A 16,893-nucleotide genomic window follows, 5' to 3' on the forward strand; every position below is an offset into this window, starting at 1 on the left:
AACTCCTGGAATAACAATCCTGACAAACTTGAGTGGCACAAAGAAAGATTTTCTCCTCTTGACAGCGACTCACTGCAGTCAGGAATGAATTACTGCTGGGCACAGGCCCAGGGGCCTGAGGGGTAGGGGGGGGTCCTAAAGGTCTCAGTATGCTTCAAACAGCCCAGTTCGTAAAGATCCAAGAATAAAAGACTACAAATGGATTTATTTATGGTTTACAACAAGGTTGTGAAACAATGCTTTGTTGTAGTTTCCCCTTTAATTGACGAAGTAGTGTTTTTCAAACACTTTTAAAGCATAAGTGTTTTTAGCTGATCTGAATGGCCTCGCTCAGAGTTGGGGTGAGACGGTTGTATCCTGGCTGCATCCCAAATATCTCTTGAAAGAATCTGGTGCCTTCTTTGTAGCCTCAATGATACAAATGCGGATAACAGCACATTTTCCGACAGTCTCTCCCCGAGGTTATTCATAGTTTTGCACTGTTATACAAACAAAAATTGATATAATATAAATATAAAATATAAACAATATAAAAGTGATGATTCAAATGTAACAATAAAAAAATGCACAGCACAGTACAAAAGTGACATAAATTGTTGTGTGAATAATAAAAAAAGAAAGCCTGAGAGAAACACACACACCTCCACACACTTGGCCAGAGTTTTTAAAAGTTACTAAAATTGTCAGACTCAGAGAGGCCTGGTAGCTCAGTTGGTAGAGTGATTGCCTCATGTACTGAGGCTGTGAGTCCTCTGTAGTGGCTGTGGCTCTGAGTCCTGCCTGCAGCCATTAGCTGCATGTCATTCCACCTTTCTTCAGTATTAAATAGAAAGAGAGTTCAGATGTTAGACAACAAGCACTGAGTTTGATGTTTGAAGGCCTTAGGTCAGAACCGGTTGTTCCTGAGTTTCTGATAATGACCAACTACACTGCACATATTTAGGCCACACTAAAGGTGCTTTCACACTTGTTTGGTTAGACTAAAAATGCCCCTGGTGTGTTTGTTAGGTCAGTAGGGTTTGTTTGGGTTGGGGTGTAAAGTTGTGAGCTTCCAAGCAGACTCTGTCGTGGTCTGTGTGCGGTGTGAAAGCAAACGAGCCAACGGCAGTACTTTATGAAAGCAGGTATGTGATTTTAGCATGATTTCAAAAGCTAAATTGCAAGAAATCTATCTGCTGATTTGTAAAATGTATTTAACCAAGCATTCAAAATTGCAAAGCAAAATCGATCTGTTTAATCCATGAATATACGTATGTGTGCAAATTCAGTGGTGGGCTCAGACTGTCTTGGGGGCGGGGGGAAAGATAAAAGGGCACCATCCGCATGTGGTGGGTCACCAATGTCCCAAAAGTTGTCATGCATTTTATCACATTTTGTCAACTGGAAGGGCACTGTAAAGGGCCCTTTACCATGTTTTTTTCCACTGGAAGGGCACCCAGAACAATTTAGCATGTTTTGTCCACTGGAAGGGTGCTCTAGAGGACATCCTATTTTGTTTTTTTCACTTTATCATATCTTGTCCACAGCAAGGGCAACCTATGGGGCACTTTATCCTGTGTTGTCCACTGCAGTGGCATTCCAAATGGCTATAGAACATTTTGTCACCTAGAAGGTCACCCTGTGCACTTATGACATTACCTTGAACTTTGGGCCACTCTAAATAAAAAGCACTTTATCATTTTTTATTTACCATAAGTGATTGTTTCTTTGAACATGAGAGCACTGTAACTCCTCTGAGTCCAACAGTGTGCAAATCATGTGGTAACCATGGTAACATATGCATGTCAGCGTGGGTATTTTCCAATGATTAGTAGGTCAAGAGCTGTTCAAACTGTTGTGCTTGTATCCTCCTCTGAGTACTCAACATGTGCTCAGTTTGCAGTCTGATAATGCTAATAATGTTCATACTCAGTTATATATTCATGATCATTAGTGCTCCATAAACTTCTGTCAGTCACAGGAAGTTGATTTTCCCAAATCAGTCCTGATGAAGCAGGGTGAGAATCACCAGAACTATCCAATCAGTGAGTTACTTGTTAGTCTGTATATCTTCATGTGTAAAGAGGAACCAGAGCAGAACTACAATACAACAGTGCATCATATTTTTTCCTGTGTCTGGATCAAATAAACTAAAATAAAGGTGTGAAGGCACAGTAAAACAAGTAAAGCAGTCTGTCCATGACAACGGTTTGTGTCTTTCTCAGTTCAAAACAACCAGTTCACTTCCTCACCCAGGTACATATTTGCCTCTGTTCCCCTGCTGGCTTCCCACTCAGGTGGCAGAGGGTTTTACATTCCCTGGCTGAACCAAACGCTCTCCAGGCCAAAACCCTTTACCTGTGAGGTGTGACCTTTGCTCTGTGATTCATGGTGAATCACTACACACAGCCTCCCTTTAAAGGTCTGACTCTCAGTGTGCCCTGCCTCACATTTACCACATTTATTTCCAATAGGAATCAAACCATGTTGGCTTTGAAGGCTGTTACTAACAAATACTCAAGCTTTGATGGCACCCATTCCTGAGAATTTGGACAATAAAATGTTGCATGTTGTATCATAATGTTTTGGTTTGCATCATTATTTCTCACAATTTCTAAACTTGCTTTATGCCAGGAAACACCCTTCAAACAACTTAAAAACAATTTAAAAATGTGTTAAAAGCCGTCAAAATCTGAAACTAACAACACCTACTGACAAAAATGTGCCATTATAATCATCTTTGTTTTAAAACCTTTCTTTTTTATGAAAATGTTGGAATACTGCTCAAGCGCTCACTCAACTTTCTCTTTATCAAGTGTCAAGTCTTCTAAATCAAAGCTAAGTAAGAATTATGGTTTAACGTGTATTTTGATTAGCATTAAAAGAACTCTGACACACTTTAAAAATTAAAATAGCTGCTCACTATGACTATGTTGTGAAACGAAAAATATGGAACATTTTGTCGACATCAACATTTAATGAAAAAATCACTAATGACTTGGAGGGTGGCCTGTTATAAGATTTAACAGCCAAGAGTTTGATCTTTTGAAAAATATTTTCCAACATAATTGAAGAGTAAAAATAAACCCCCCCACAAAATACAGTTTTGTAGAGAATGACACAGATAAAGGTGACAATAAGTAGGCTTTCATGATGAAAAGGCTTTCATGAGTGGCAAAACTACCTTCCAAAGCAGATTATTGGTTGTATCAACTCTGACATCATTTTGGTAACATGTATCAAGGATGCACAGCGGCCTTGGGTGGCACAAAAATAATGTCTCATCTTCACTTGGCAGGCTCAAACCACAACCTCTCTGTTAGCAGCAGAGCCAGCTGATTGTACTGCAGAGGCATATTTGTAAGTACAAACTAGATTTCTCACCAGGTTTCAGTTGTGGCTCTCTTGAGTAGGAATGCTACGGTAAGGAAGAAATTCTCATTGGTTAATAAATTCGTGACAACAGACATTTAACAAGAAAAGATATATGAGCGATGATGCATCTCAATATCTGTAACATTAGATCACTTACTTCGAACATTAACATATGATATTTAGATCTTCCCCTTGTTTTGAATACAATATATGCTTAGAGTGTTGGTTCATTAGGAAGTTCTATCAAACATCCACAACACTGATGACACAGTCTATCTACCAAAAAGGTTTGGTAGATAGATCTAAAAACACTGGACTACATGGAACGAGGTGACAAAATTTTTGGTCATTTCAACGTACACTGTGTTTCCAGCTGTTACTTTGCCTCTCCTCTTTTTCTAGAATAATATATGAGGTACAGTATGACCACAACCTCCAACAATGTTGGGTCAGGAACCTCTAAAAACATTAGGATACATCCTCTGGAGATGTGGAATATATGAAGGTAATTTCATGGAAATATAGCAATCTGACATTTGCTTCAATATCAAAATGGCTCCATGTTTTTTTCTGTATTGTTTCCCCTTTAATGATAGGTTTGGTAGCACACTTGAAATACACTTACTAATGTCAAGAAGGCACTGCTGGGATTTGAACCCAGGATCTCCTGTTTACAAGACAGGCGCTTTGACCAGCTAAGCTACAGTGCCTTCAGTAATGTACTGATTTAAAATATGTTCTACTTTACTTTTGCCTGTTGAAGCCAGGCTGTTAAAGACTTTGCCAACTGATTTCATATAAGATCATTATATACAGTATCTCACAAAAGATATTTTTTCTAATTTCTGCAAATATTTAATTATATCTTTTCATGGGGCAACATTGAAGAAATGACACTTTGATACAATGTAAAGTAGTCAGTGTACAGCTTGTATAACAGTGTAAATTTACTGTCCCCTCAAAATAACTCAACACACAGCCATTAATGTCTAAACTGCTGGCAACAAAAGTGAGTACACCCCTTGGTGAAAATGTCCAAAATGGGCCCAAAGTGTCAATATTTTGTGTGGCCACCATTATTTTCCAGCACTGCCTTAACCCTCTTGGGCGTGGAGTTCACCAGAGCTTCACAGGTTGTTACTGGAATCCTCTTCCACTCCTCCATGATGACATCACAGGGCTGGTGGATGTTAGAGACCTTGTGCTCCTCCACCGTCCATTTGAAGATGCCCCACAGATGCTCAATAGGGTTTAGGTCTGGAGACTTGCTTGGCCAGTCCATCACCTTTACCCTCACCTTCTTTAGCAAGGCAGTGGTCATCTTGGAGGTGTGTTTGGGGTCGTTATCATGTTGGAATACTGCCCTGCAGCCCAGTTTCTGAAGGGAGAGGATCATTCTCTGCTTCAGTATGTCACAGTACATGTTGGCATTCATGGTTCCCTCAATGAACTGTAGCTCCTCAGTGCCAGCAGCACTCATGCAGCCCCAGACCATGATACTCCCACCACCATGCTTGACTGTAGGCAAGACACACTTGTCTTTGTACTCCTCACCTGATTGCTGCCACACACGCTTGACACCATCTGAACCAAATAAGTTTATCTTGGTCTCATCAGACCACAGGACATGGTTCCAGTAATCCATGTCCTTAGTCTGCTTGTCTTTAGCAAACTGTTTGCGGGCGTTCATGTGCATCTTGTTTAGAAGATGCTTCCTTCTGGGATGACAGCCATGCAGACCAATATGATGCAGTGTGCAGTGTATGGTCTGAGCACTGACAGGCTGACCCCCCACCCCATCAACCTCTGCAGCAATGCTGGCAGCACTCATACGTCTATTTTCCAAAGACAACCTCTGGATATGACGCTGAGCATGTGCACTCAACTTCTTTGGTCGACCATGGCGAGGCCTGTTCTGAGTGGAACCTGTCCTGTTAAACCGCTGTATGGTCTTGGCCACCGTGCTTCAGCTCAGTTTCAGGGTATTGGCAGTCTTCTTATAGCCTAGGCCATCTTTATGTAGAGCAACAATTCTTTTTTCACATCCTCAGAGAGTTCTTTGCCATGAGATGCCATGTTGAACTTCCAGTGACCAGTATGAGTGTGTGAGAGCGATAACACCAAATTTAACACACCTGCTCCCCATTCACACCTGAGACCTTGTAACACTAACGAGTCACATGACACTGGGGAGGGAAAATGGCTGATGGGGTCCAATTTGGACAATTTCACCAAGGTGTGTACACACTTTTGTTGCCAGCAGTTTAGACATTAATGGCTGTGTGTTGAGTTATTTTGAGGGGACAGTAAATTTACACTGTCATACAAGCTGTACACTGACTACTTAACATTGTATCAAAGTGTCATTTCTTCAGTGTTGTCCCATGAAAAGATATAATTAAATGTTTGCAGAAATGTGAGGGGTGTACTCACTTTTGTGAGATACTGTATTTCAGGTGTTTTTACAGAGGTGACACCAAACATACATTACAAAATCATCACAAAAACGTTTTCATCTAATGGAGTTGACCTCTACATTTAATGAAGAACTTAATCACTAAGACTCTGGCCCATTACAAGGTCTAACAGCCAAGAGTTCGATCTTTTCAGTATCAAACCCCGCCTTAAAACATATTTTTATCCCAGTTGTCAAGAGTGACACGGATAAAGGTGAGAATAAGTAGGATGTTTGAGAAGGCCTTCATGAGCTGCATAACTCTTCCCTGAAGCAGATTAATGGTTGTATCAACTCTGACATCATTTTGGTAACATGTATCAAGGATGCACAGCGGCCTTGGGTGGCACAAAAATAATGTCTCAACCACAACCTCTCTGTTAGCAGCTGAGCCAGCTGATTACACTACAGAGACAGGACTGTACAAACTAGATTCCTTACTAGGTTTCAGTTGTGGCTCTCTTGAGTAGGAATGCCATGGTAAGGAAAAATTCTCATTGTTAAATAAATTTGTGACAACACCAGTGTTACTGATTACACCAGACATTTAACAAGAAAAGATATATGAGCGATGACGCATCTCAATATCTGTAACATTAGATCACTTACTTTGAACTTACTTGTTTTGGTAAGTTCATGGAAATATGGCAATCTGACATTTGCTTCAATATCAAAATGGCTCCATGTTTTTTTCTGTATTGTTTGATAGGTTTGGTAGCACACTTTAAATACACTTACTAATGTCAAGAAGGCACTGCTGGGATTTGAACCCAGGAGCTCTTGTTTATAAGACAGGCGCTTTGACCAGGTAAGCTACAGCGCCTCATCTATAGATTTCAGATATGTTCTAATTTACTTTTGCCTCTTGAAGTCAGGTGGTTTAAGGCTTTGATACCAAATATACATCACAAAATCATCACAAGAACTCGATCAGATTTTCCATCTGATGCAGTTGACCTCTACAATGAATAAATAATTTAATAACTAAGACTTTTAATAAGCAAGTATATTTCCCAGAATTATTGAAGAGTAAAATTCAAAATCAAATCAAAATACAGTTTTGTTCCAATTCTCCCAATTCTCAAGAATGAATAAACTTATTATGATAAACTGATAAACGTCATAAATAAACCTTATATGAAGGTCACTGCCATGGCTACTAACATCTGCTCTAATAATAATAACAGTATTGCTAATTCTAATGACTTGCACGTCTTTTGAATCTCTTCCATTCTTTCCAAACTGTCCCATCTGAAGTTTAGCTTCTCTTTAGTCACAGCCTGAATCCATCCTTGTCAGTACAGAGTGTGTTCCCAGACCCCCCCCCCCCACCCCCCCCCCCTTTACCTGATATGCTGTCGTGATATTTCACACATGTTCTCCATCAGTCGGATGGACTTGTGTTCAAAAGCGTAGCAGAGGCTTTAAGAGCTGAAGACTCAGGTAGAGGAGCAGAGGAACAGATAATCACTCCCACATGCAGCTGACTGATACGCTCTGCCAGTAAAGAGGCTTTGACGTCTGCTGGGAAAAACAAGTCAGCGAGTGAGGTTCAAAGGTTGCAGCGGTGGTGTGTGCAGAGTGTGTAAGTGTGAAAATGAATAAATGGCACCACTTATGAGAGTTCGTTTTCATCATTTTTGCGCTGAGGTCACACCAGAGCAGCAGAGGGTCATATGGGCAACTAAAGAGCCCCTTTAGTGTGACATTTAGACCAAAATAAAGCCTGTAAGTCTGTCATTAGGGCACCAACATGCTGTAGGAACTAACACGCCTCTGTCAGCTGTGGTAATACAAATGTCTTCTGTGGCTAGTCATGTACACAAGAGCAAATATTCACACAGATGACATACCTTAATATATCAGGAGGTAAAAACCAACTTCAGTTTAACATCAGTTTACTTTATAGTTCATTTAATTCCTTAATGTTTTCCACCTGGCCTTTTTAATGTAAGCCAGGGAGGGGCTTCAAGTACAGATACTGTCTTACTATACTGAAGTACATGTTTTAGGTATGTGTACTTTACTAGAGTATTTATTTTTCTCACAACTTTTTACCTTTTCTCCCTACATTTGAACACAAATATATTTACTTTGTACTTCTTACATTTTCCAAACAGACTTGTTACTTTAGTTAGAATGCATTTGAGGGGAAATATTGATTATTTCCATTTTGAATGATTGAGTGGTGCCTTCCCAACATCAAGACTGATTTTAACCTAAATGGTTGGAACAATTACACACAGAAAGCATGATTCCTTTGAGTATCCATCAGTGTATATCATCATGCACAGCAGACATAACAATACAACGTAGGAGACATATGAGAAAGGACATAAAGAAAAAAGATGTGACAACATCACAAGAAGATGAAAACAGACAAAAAACTACATAAAAGGCTCAACAATATGAAACAAAATAAAAGACAAGACAAAAAAAGTTGTAAAAGACAGATAGAAAGAACAGAAAAGATACAACAAGATTTAAGGACAGAACAAGATGGAAAATGACAGAGCACATAAAAGACGTGAATAGACAAGAAATGGCATAAGAGACGTAAAAAGATGAAAATGATGTGAAAGATATAACAAGATGATAAACAAAGTAAAAGACATAAGACAAAAAACATTGTGAAGGACATAATAGATAAAAACAATGTAAAAGACAAAAAAAAATTCACAAAATGAAATATGTAATAAGATGAAAAATGACATGAAAGACGCAGCAAGATGAAAAAAATGTGAAAAAGATGAAAAACAGCATAACGACATAAGAAAAGAATTATAAAAGACATAAATAAAAACAACTGAAAAAACGGAAAAGACATAGCAAGATAAAAAAAAGACATAAGCCAAAAAAACAACGTGAAATCAATGTAAAAGACAAAACAACAAAACTAAAGAAATGAGTGGGGAGACTCGACTGGTTTCACAGAAACAGTCAGTACAAATGTCCTTAAGAGGACGACTTTTTACTTCAGAGTCTGTACTTTTTACTTTCACTGAATAAGAAGTTGAATCAGTACTTCTACTTTTTCCTTTTTTACACAAGTATCTGCACATGTACTTGAGTAAATAAGTGTGTACTTTTGCCACCTCTGGCAGTGGGTTGTGTGTGTGTGTGTGTGTGTGTGAAGGCTTCTGACTGATGACTCCTCACTCCTCTTAACCAGCCAGTCACAGCCACAAGTCATCAACAACTATATATACATGACAAACTGGACATGATAGTGGTTACTTTTTATCATTAAATTCAGTTACTAAGGGCTAACTAACCAACTTTAAACTTCTGATTAGTGGACATCAGTTTAAGTTGTTCACAATTTTAGCTTTTGTGAGTTTCTATATCTATTATATTGTTGTAAGGCTGCCTGTTTGTCTGTAATGTTCTAAGTAGGACATTTAGACTTTTGTTGTTTCCTTATTAAGTCTGTACAGTTAGACGTAGCTGCATGCGTAGATGCTTGGTGACAATATTGGTCAGTATTAGAATAAGGAGTAAAAAAAAATCAGATATTGGCAGATATCTTGTTAAAGGTTGTTCCGCTGTCCACAAGTGACCAAAAAAAATCTCTATATATTTAACATCTACATATCTACATATCTACATATTTAAACTCCAAGTTGGGTGTTATAATTGTACAGTCAAACACGTTTTCACCCTTTGTGAGAAAACACATTGTTTATACATGACATGTATGAGAAAATGAGTGAATGACACCTATTCTTTTTATCACTCATGCATGCCTCTTAAAGGGATAATTCACCCAAAAATGAAAGGAGACTTGGATTACACCAGACAAGCAGTATGGAGGCATTTTTTTTGGTTGTTATTTTACATCTGAGAACTGGTCACCATTCACTTCCATTGTTTGGGAGATTCTGCAACACTGTTTTCCTGTGAATCTCTAGCAGTGTTTTGTGGACTGAAAAACTAAACCCAACCTTCATTCACCATGAGGGTGAGTAGATTATGACTGAATTTTCATTTTTGGGTGAACTTTCCCTTTAAGAATAAACCTGTTACAAGTGGGTCAGTGTATTATTTTTGAGGTGATGATGGCGTGGCGTGTTTAAAAAGAACAACATGTCTTGAAGAAGCCACCTCTACATGAATGCATGACTTCCTGGTGAGGCAATCAGAGACTGTCCACATGTCAGAAACATGTAACCTCTCTTCAGACGTGTTTTGCTGTGGTGACAGAATCTGTGCTGTCATTGCTATTAATAACACAAGTGTGCCTTGTTGGCAAAGTTTCACTGGTGCTGTCTGAGCTGTGCTGCATGTGACCTGTCAACAGGGTGCTGATTAATCCCTGCCAAATTCTCTGACAGATTTACCACACACAGGTCATGCAGTAATAATACACCGAAGTCACTCTATACACACAGTTCTTCACATACAACAGTTTACAGAATAAACTGTAGCATCATTGGCCTGCCAGGCATGAGACTGAAGGTCAGGCTGAGCAGAAACCTCTGGAGCTGAAGAATGAAGCCAGCGAACATGTGCCAAAAACTGCACTTCCTCAAATGTCCACTCGAGGCTCCAAAAGTGAGTCAATCCCCACAGAGCTACACATTCATCTGTACAACTATAGTACAGCTGCAACTGTAAGGGGGGAATGTTTATATAACTCACCCGCTTAAATTCAAGAATACTTATTTTTCCCTTGGCCTGTAGTGCTATAATCCATGTAGATCTTGTGGATGATAGTTGCAGAGTTTTGGAGATATCAGTTGCCCTCAATAATGGGACTGGACTAAATGGCACTTGGCTTGTGGGGCTCAAAACACCAAAAGCACCAAAATTAAAAACCAGTGTCTCGTTTCAAATATCATGATTCGAGATAATCCACAGGCCTTGTTGTGAGCACATTCATGTAGGAGCTGCTTTCTTTCTGCTGTAGAATCTACCAGAACTACTTTCTTTTCTACTGGAAAGAAAGAATATGTGGACTGGTTTATTTATCGGCTGTTTGTTGCTCCTAGAGTTCTGTGACCTGTAGTATTAAAGAACAGTTCAACCGAATAGGTGCAAACTGCTGTCTGACAACCAAAAAACTAATTTAAAAGTGTGTAAATTTTAGATGTTTACTAAGATCCTCCTATTTACTATTGTAATCTAAAATAATATTTGTGATAAAATTAACCTTAATATATATAAAACCATCATTTGCGGGGTACTTTGATGGGAGGTGGCTGTCCTGAAACCTAACCCCTAGATTTTAACGTTTTTGCTAATTATTTTCATTGCTGTTTTTAAAAAGATCTTTTTGATCTTTTTGAAAGTTGAAATATATATATTTTTGCAAATAATGAATTATGTGTTATAAATTATGTAAAAACAGTCACCATGAACTATGAATAAATCTTTCAATTATGACATCATTGTTTCTGTAGTCATAAAGTAACTCTTAATCATTTATCTGAGAGAAATAAATAACATTTTAACCCAGTTTTGTCAGTCAAAAGTATTTTAGTAAACTCAATGTCAGTTAAAATTCTGAGAGATGAGATGTTTTGTAAAAAGTAAAATATATTAGATTATCATCTAAAAAAAAAAATAACATAATGAATCCTTAAGTTTGAACAATTTGATGCCCTTTATAAATAAAAATTGGAATCAAAATTCAATGAACCTCAAAAATTACATTTAAAAATTATTGATATAAGCCTCCGTATTATCATATTTGTTATTGTGTTTTGTTACTGATACATTTTTGGGAAGGAAAAATATTCTAAAACAGTCTGAACTACAAAATGAGAATTAACTTCCATCATGGGTTGGGTTTTTCATAGTCACTTCCTGTTTTATTTTGGTATGTCTTCTCTTATGTGTCTTTGTTGGTTTTATTTCTTGTTTTTGATCACTGATTATTTTCACCTGTTCTTTTTTTTTAACCAAGTTTTTATTATATTTTCCATAGGGTTTGCAGGTGTTCATAAACAAATAAACTCTTTCTATCACATTACATACAGTACACATGTTCTTGACTGCCCTCTCACCTGTGTCTTGTTTTCATCAGCACTAACTTAACATGACGCAGCTGAAAGACAATATGAAATGTGAAAATAATGCAGATACCTGAAAATACAAACAATGACTGAGAAAACTACATTTCAAAACTTAATGATTCTGTTAGAAGCTACAAAAGTACTGAGAGATGAACATATACAGACTTAAAGAAACCTCTTCTTCTCTGCTTTCCTGCGCACACATGAGCTGAGTGTCACAACACCCACTTATTTGAAGGGGAGAGAGGAGGCTCATCATGGGATGCCACAGCCGGCGAGACGAGACATCACTGCAGCCCGCTTGGGGGAGGGTCAGGCTCACTTTGGCCCAACTCCAGAACAGGTCCATCTCAGGCGTAGCTCAGCGTGCTGAAAGTAATAATGGAAATACAAATTCAGCACTGTATGGTTTGGCTTAGCATGGCCAAAAGTGCCGGTGGAAAAGGCCAACAGGACTAAAATCTTTGAGACTGCCACTTTAAACATGTTCTCTTACACTTTTTTGTAACATTCACTGCCAAAATTCATGGCCCATCTCCATATAATTTCTATAAAAATAAATATTTTTACCTCAAAAACAAGATTTTTTCATTATTAAAAATTAGATAATGACACTTTAAGAGGAAAATTATCTTGCGAGATGAGTAAGAAAACATTTTCTGCTCTGGGTCTTCATATACTGACATTATTCAGGGCAGATAACATCTCAAGCCAATGCTGGCCTAATATATATGTGTGCAGGAGCTGAAGGTTTACATTTGAGCTTGTTTTCACACTTGAGAGAGAGGCCAATCTCTGCTCGTGCTGCCTGCTGAGCTCCACTAACCACATGCTCTCCTGCAGGCAGCGAGAGGAGGCTTTGACCTGATTTATACTCCAGTGGTGTCTTCTGCATGACCTTCACAGGAAGCCAGCACTGGCGAAGCGAGTCCTGCCCCCTGCCACCATCACAGACTGGGTGGGTCCTGCAGAGACGGCGGGTGTCAGCAGACACGGCCCCGCGAGAACTATTTGTTTTGACAGTGGAGGATTTTTTTTTTATTCCGCAGAGTTCAGTGTTTCTCCTCACCTCTTCTTACCTTGTGCTGTAGCAGCATGTACACTGGTATGCTCACACTGACAATCTCTATCTCTCATCCCCTCTTCAGCACACACACACACACGCTCCAGCACACACACTCCAGTCAGCCCCTAGGCAGTTGTATTTGGCTGTGGCTGTGCTTGAAACTAGATGGTTGTATAACAAACTCCCCCGGAGGCTGTGTCTAGTTGTGTTGTGTCTAGACCTCATCCAGGCTGAACAGGAAGGCAGCTGCTAATGTATTATTAAGACACACAGTGTGGTGTAAACATTACAGGGCCACAAAGGTAAAGAAACACAAAGTAAACATGTCAACAGAATTAAGTGCCTTTGGTGACTAATTATATTCAGTGAAGTTCATGTCAGTGTGGCCCATAGCTGTTCAGTCATCTAATAGAACAACCAAGGTGGTCATTTTGACAATTTTCAAATTTATATGTGCAATAACTTTGTTGTATTAAAAAAAAATACGTCTGTATTTTAATTTAAAATATCTTATAGGCGGTCATACTGACCACACAGAAATTGCCACTATTATATTGTTACTTTTTGCACAGTCGGAGATGCATCTTGGTTGCTTAGCAATGATCATTGTCTCTGTCAATAAAACTTCACAAGTGGTCTCAATTTCCAGTTTCCTGACAAATAATTAATTAATTAGACTCAGCTGAAAGTGGGGGAGACCAGGGACAGTTGTAACTCTTTTTGTGTTAAAGATCTTAAATGTTGAAAAAAAGTATCCTCGCTTATTAGAAATAGCAATGCTTCCAACTTTTTTGGTTTTATTTTAATCTAAAAACATGACTGCCAAATATGAGGGGACTGTTTTGTCTTTGGTCAAGAGTGAAATGAACAACAACAAGCCTCACTCACTATGGATAATCGCAGTGCCCAGATGATCATTTCTAAATGACTTTGGAGACCTCCTGATCTCTCTTGATGTAACACCATCATGCGTAACGCCTAGATTCCACAGAGTGTCACATCAGCCGGAGCTGACTGCATCCATTCTACACAATGCTTGTGATCCCACCAGAATCCTAGAAGCAGCTCTTCTCTTCAAATATGCATCCAGTCTATTTTTGACAGATGCTGTGTCAATCTACACAGAGCAGATCGAGCAGGCAGAAAGTCAGACACAGAAAGAGCAGAGAGAATCCGGTCAATTTTTAAAAAATAAAAGCTCTGGTACAGACTCTTGATCATAAAGACAGACAGAAAAGAAACGTATCCATGGTAGAAGTGCAACAAAGCTATGCCGCTTAAATTCTTCCAAATTGCCTCCGGTTGATACTATGTACCAGTTGATTCCACTGGCACTGACAAATCTGTGTCATGGTTTCTATCTGTCCTCCACATGGCTCATCAGCAGTATTTCAAAAGCATCTCAGCCATGGAGCATTTTTCCCACCTGATTATGGTGACTTGCTCAGACTTTGTTGATTTGCTCCTCTTTCCTTGCTTTTTGTGCTTCTACTTTGGATAAGTAGGTTATGTAGTTGAATAGTTTCTTTTTCTGTCTGTCTTAATGATCACCAGTCTGCATAGGTTCTTTTATTTTGAAAACTGACCACATTCTCGCTGCTTCTTCTGTGTCTGACTTTCTCCACTTTTGCCCCTTGTTGATGTCCTACTATAACTTGCAGAGCATGTCTCTCCAGTCTGCCTATTTTGCTAACCTAACATTAGCTGGGCAGTGCACCTCTTGGTCTGTGGCTGACTGACTACACGGAATCGATTTGGATGCTGGATTTCCTGGATCAGACCTTGTGACCTCATTGTGGTCATCATATCACATCAAGAACCACACTGAAGCTTCCTTGCTGGCACTCAGTTGCAAAGAAACCAAGATTTAAACAAAGACTGGTCTGGACAGGACTATTTGGTATTCTAAAATCTATTTTTGTTTATGTGCATTGCCATATCTGGGATCGATTGTTAGGACAGTGTTTTCTTCTGATCTCCTTTTTAAAGAATTTATTCATGAAATCACATGGATTTTTAAAAAGATTTAGTGATAAAAAGAAACTTTTATATTTGTGCCCTTCCTGTGTTGGCGTGGCCTGGAGTCTGAATCTAGAATAAATTGATGTTAGCAGCTTTAAACCTGCTACAATCTCATTATTCCTGGCACAAATAACTATCCATCAACACATGACATGGTGAGTCACAAGTGAAACAACTGTGCAGGCATCCAGTCTTTGTGAAGACCAAGCAGTAAATGGTATGAGAGATTTCCTTGAGCTCCCACACAGTGAGCCCGAATGCCACTCTTATAAACAATATATGCATGGACAAGAGAGCTTCATCATGGTTGTCCAATGTAAGTAATTTGATGATGATAATGAGCCCCCTGTTAGCTTTTAGTAGTTTGAAACACATTAAAAATACAAAATAACTCTCCAGCAGCATCAACATGTAAGATAAGACATGGTTGCTGAAGGACTTACCAACTGTAACTGTAAGAGTACAATAAAAATATACATGCACAACCACAAACATGATAACATGCTATTCCTACTGTGTAAAGAACAAGGATAACATTGCAGTGCGTTTCCTCCAGACTGATTGCTTTCCTGTCTTTGCGACAGCCTCTTTCCTTTCATTCAAACTCCTTTATTTTTGGTGAACAGCCAGGCCATTATGTTCCAGCGTCCGTCCGGTCAGCTCCTCTCAGGCCAGCTGTGGAGGTTCAAAACAAACACACACTTTACACAAAAATGAAACCCAACAGATTAATAAGGAATAACAACGGTCACACAGAGGTCTGGATCAGTTTATTGAATTTCTAGAAATGCCCTCAACTTTCACACAGTGCCTTACATGGCGGTTCTGTCACCATCGGAGTCAAAGACTGAATGAGAGACCAGTTGTAAAGATTCATCCTCTGGGGACCACAATTGTTTATAAAAACAATTTATGGAAATTTATCCAATACTTGAGATATTTCATTCTTGCAGCTGGTGGCTAAAACAATACTTACCTCCTGATTCATGATACTTGGTTGCCGATTTGATATAATGATTTATTATGATTTTTGAATCCATTTTTAACACTAGATCATGGGGAAAAGTTCAGTCATACACTTTAAGAGCCTGTATATCATGATTCATATTCCCAAAAACATCAAACATCACATCAGTCAGTCACTGAGGTTCATTTCAGCAGCATCACTGCTATACTGCAAATATAAAACTGGAAATAAAATACTTTTTGAAGTAAACTTCAGCTGGTCCTGCTCATCAGGCTGGTGCCATAGGAAAATAATAAATAAAAAACAATGTTAGGCCAAAATGAAGAGCACGACTTTAGCATTTAAATTAACATTCCTCAAATCAGAAATTGAACCTGAAAACTGTCCTTTGAAAACCTGGACATGACTGCATATTAAACTGGTAAAAATAAAAACAAAAAAGCACACTAGAATGAAAATTTAAAAAATAATGTATATATAATTTTTGACGTGCTACATCTAGCTGTTCCTGCTCATCAAATAAAGCAATAAACAATAAATAAAATATAGAATATATATTTATGCTCTGCCCTTTCCTGGCAGACAATACCTCTTCCAAGTAGTAGCTGTATTTTGAGTCTGAGTTTTGACCCTCTGAGGTTGCTGTAGCTGCTCAGTGTGGACTGTTGAAGTAACAGGTGAGTTAACAATGTGAAATCAGCAGCTGAAAGTTTGTTTCAACAGCACAGAGAAAATGAATGTGTTAAAGTATGACCAAACATGCCATAATAGGTTAGGCATGTAAAGTAACATGGATAAGTTTGTTGAGATTTATTTCTGCAATCACAATGCTAATTTCAGTTAGCATGTCAATGGGAATTTCCATTATTTATAAGCTTTGGTCTAACAGACCAAGTGTTAGTTATTTATATATACATAAGAAATTGATCAATGAATTTAAAAAATGATTCAGGAATCATAAAAAAAAGAATCACAATACTTAAAAGAACCATTTCTGTCTTCCAAGACTACT

At 38.5% G+C, this 16,893-nt stretch overlaps 2 non-coding genes across 2 annotated transcripts; both read right to left on the reverse strand.

Moving 5' to 3' along the window:
* Positions 1–3,990: 3,990 nt before the first annotated feature.
* trnat-ugu (transfer RNA threonine (anticodon UGU)) lies at positions 3,991–4,064 on the reverse strand. Its single transcript has one exon. It is a non-coding gene; the product is annotated as a tRNA-Thr (tRNA).
* A 2,494-nt stretch (positions 4,065–6,558) lies between these two features.
* On the reverse strand, positions 6,559–6,632 carry trnai-uau (transfer RNA isoleucine (anticodon UAU)). Its single transcript has one exon. It is a non-coding gene; the product is annotated as a tRNA-Ile (tRNA).
* Positions 6,633–16,893: the final 10,261 nt, after the last annotated feature.

This window comes from Lutjanus erythropterus, chromosome 16, assembly GCF_056507025.1.
Source record: "Lutjanus erythropterus isolate fLutEry1 chromosome 16, fLutEry1.hap2, whole genome shotgun sequence".
Classification (NCBI taxonomy): domain Eukaryota; kingdom Metazoa; phylum Chordata; class Actinopteri; order Lutjaniformes; family Lutjanidae; genus Lutjanus; species Lutjanus erythropterus.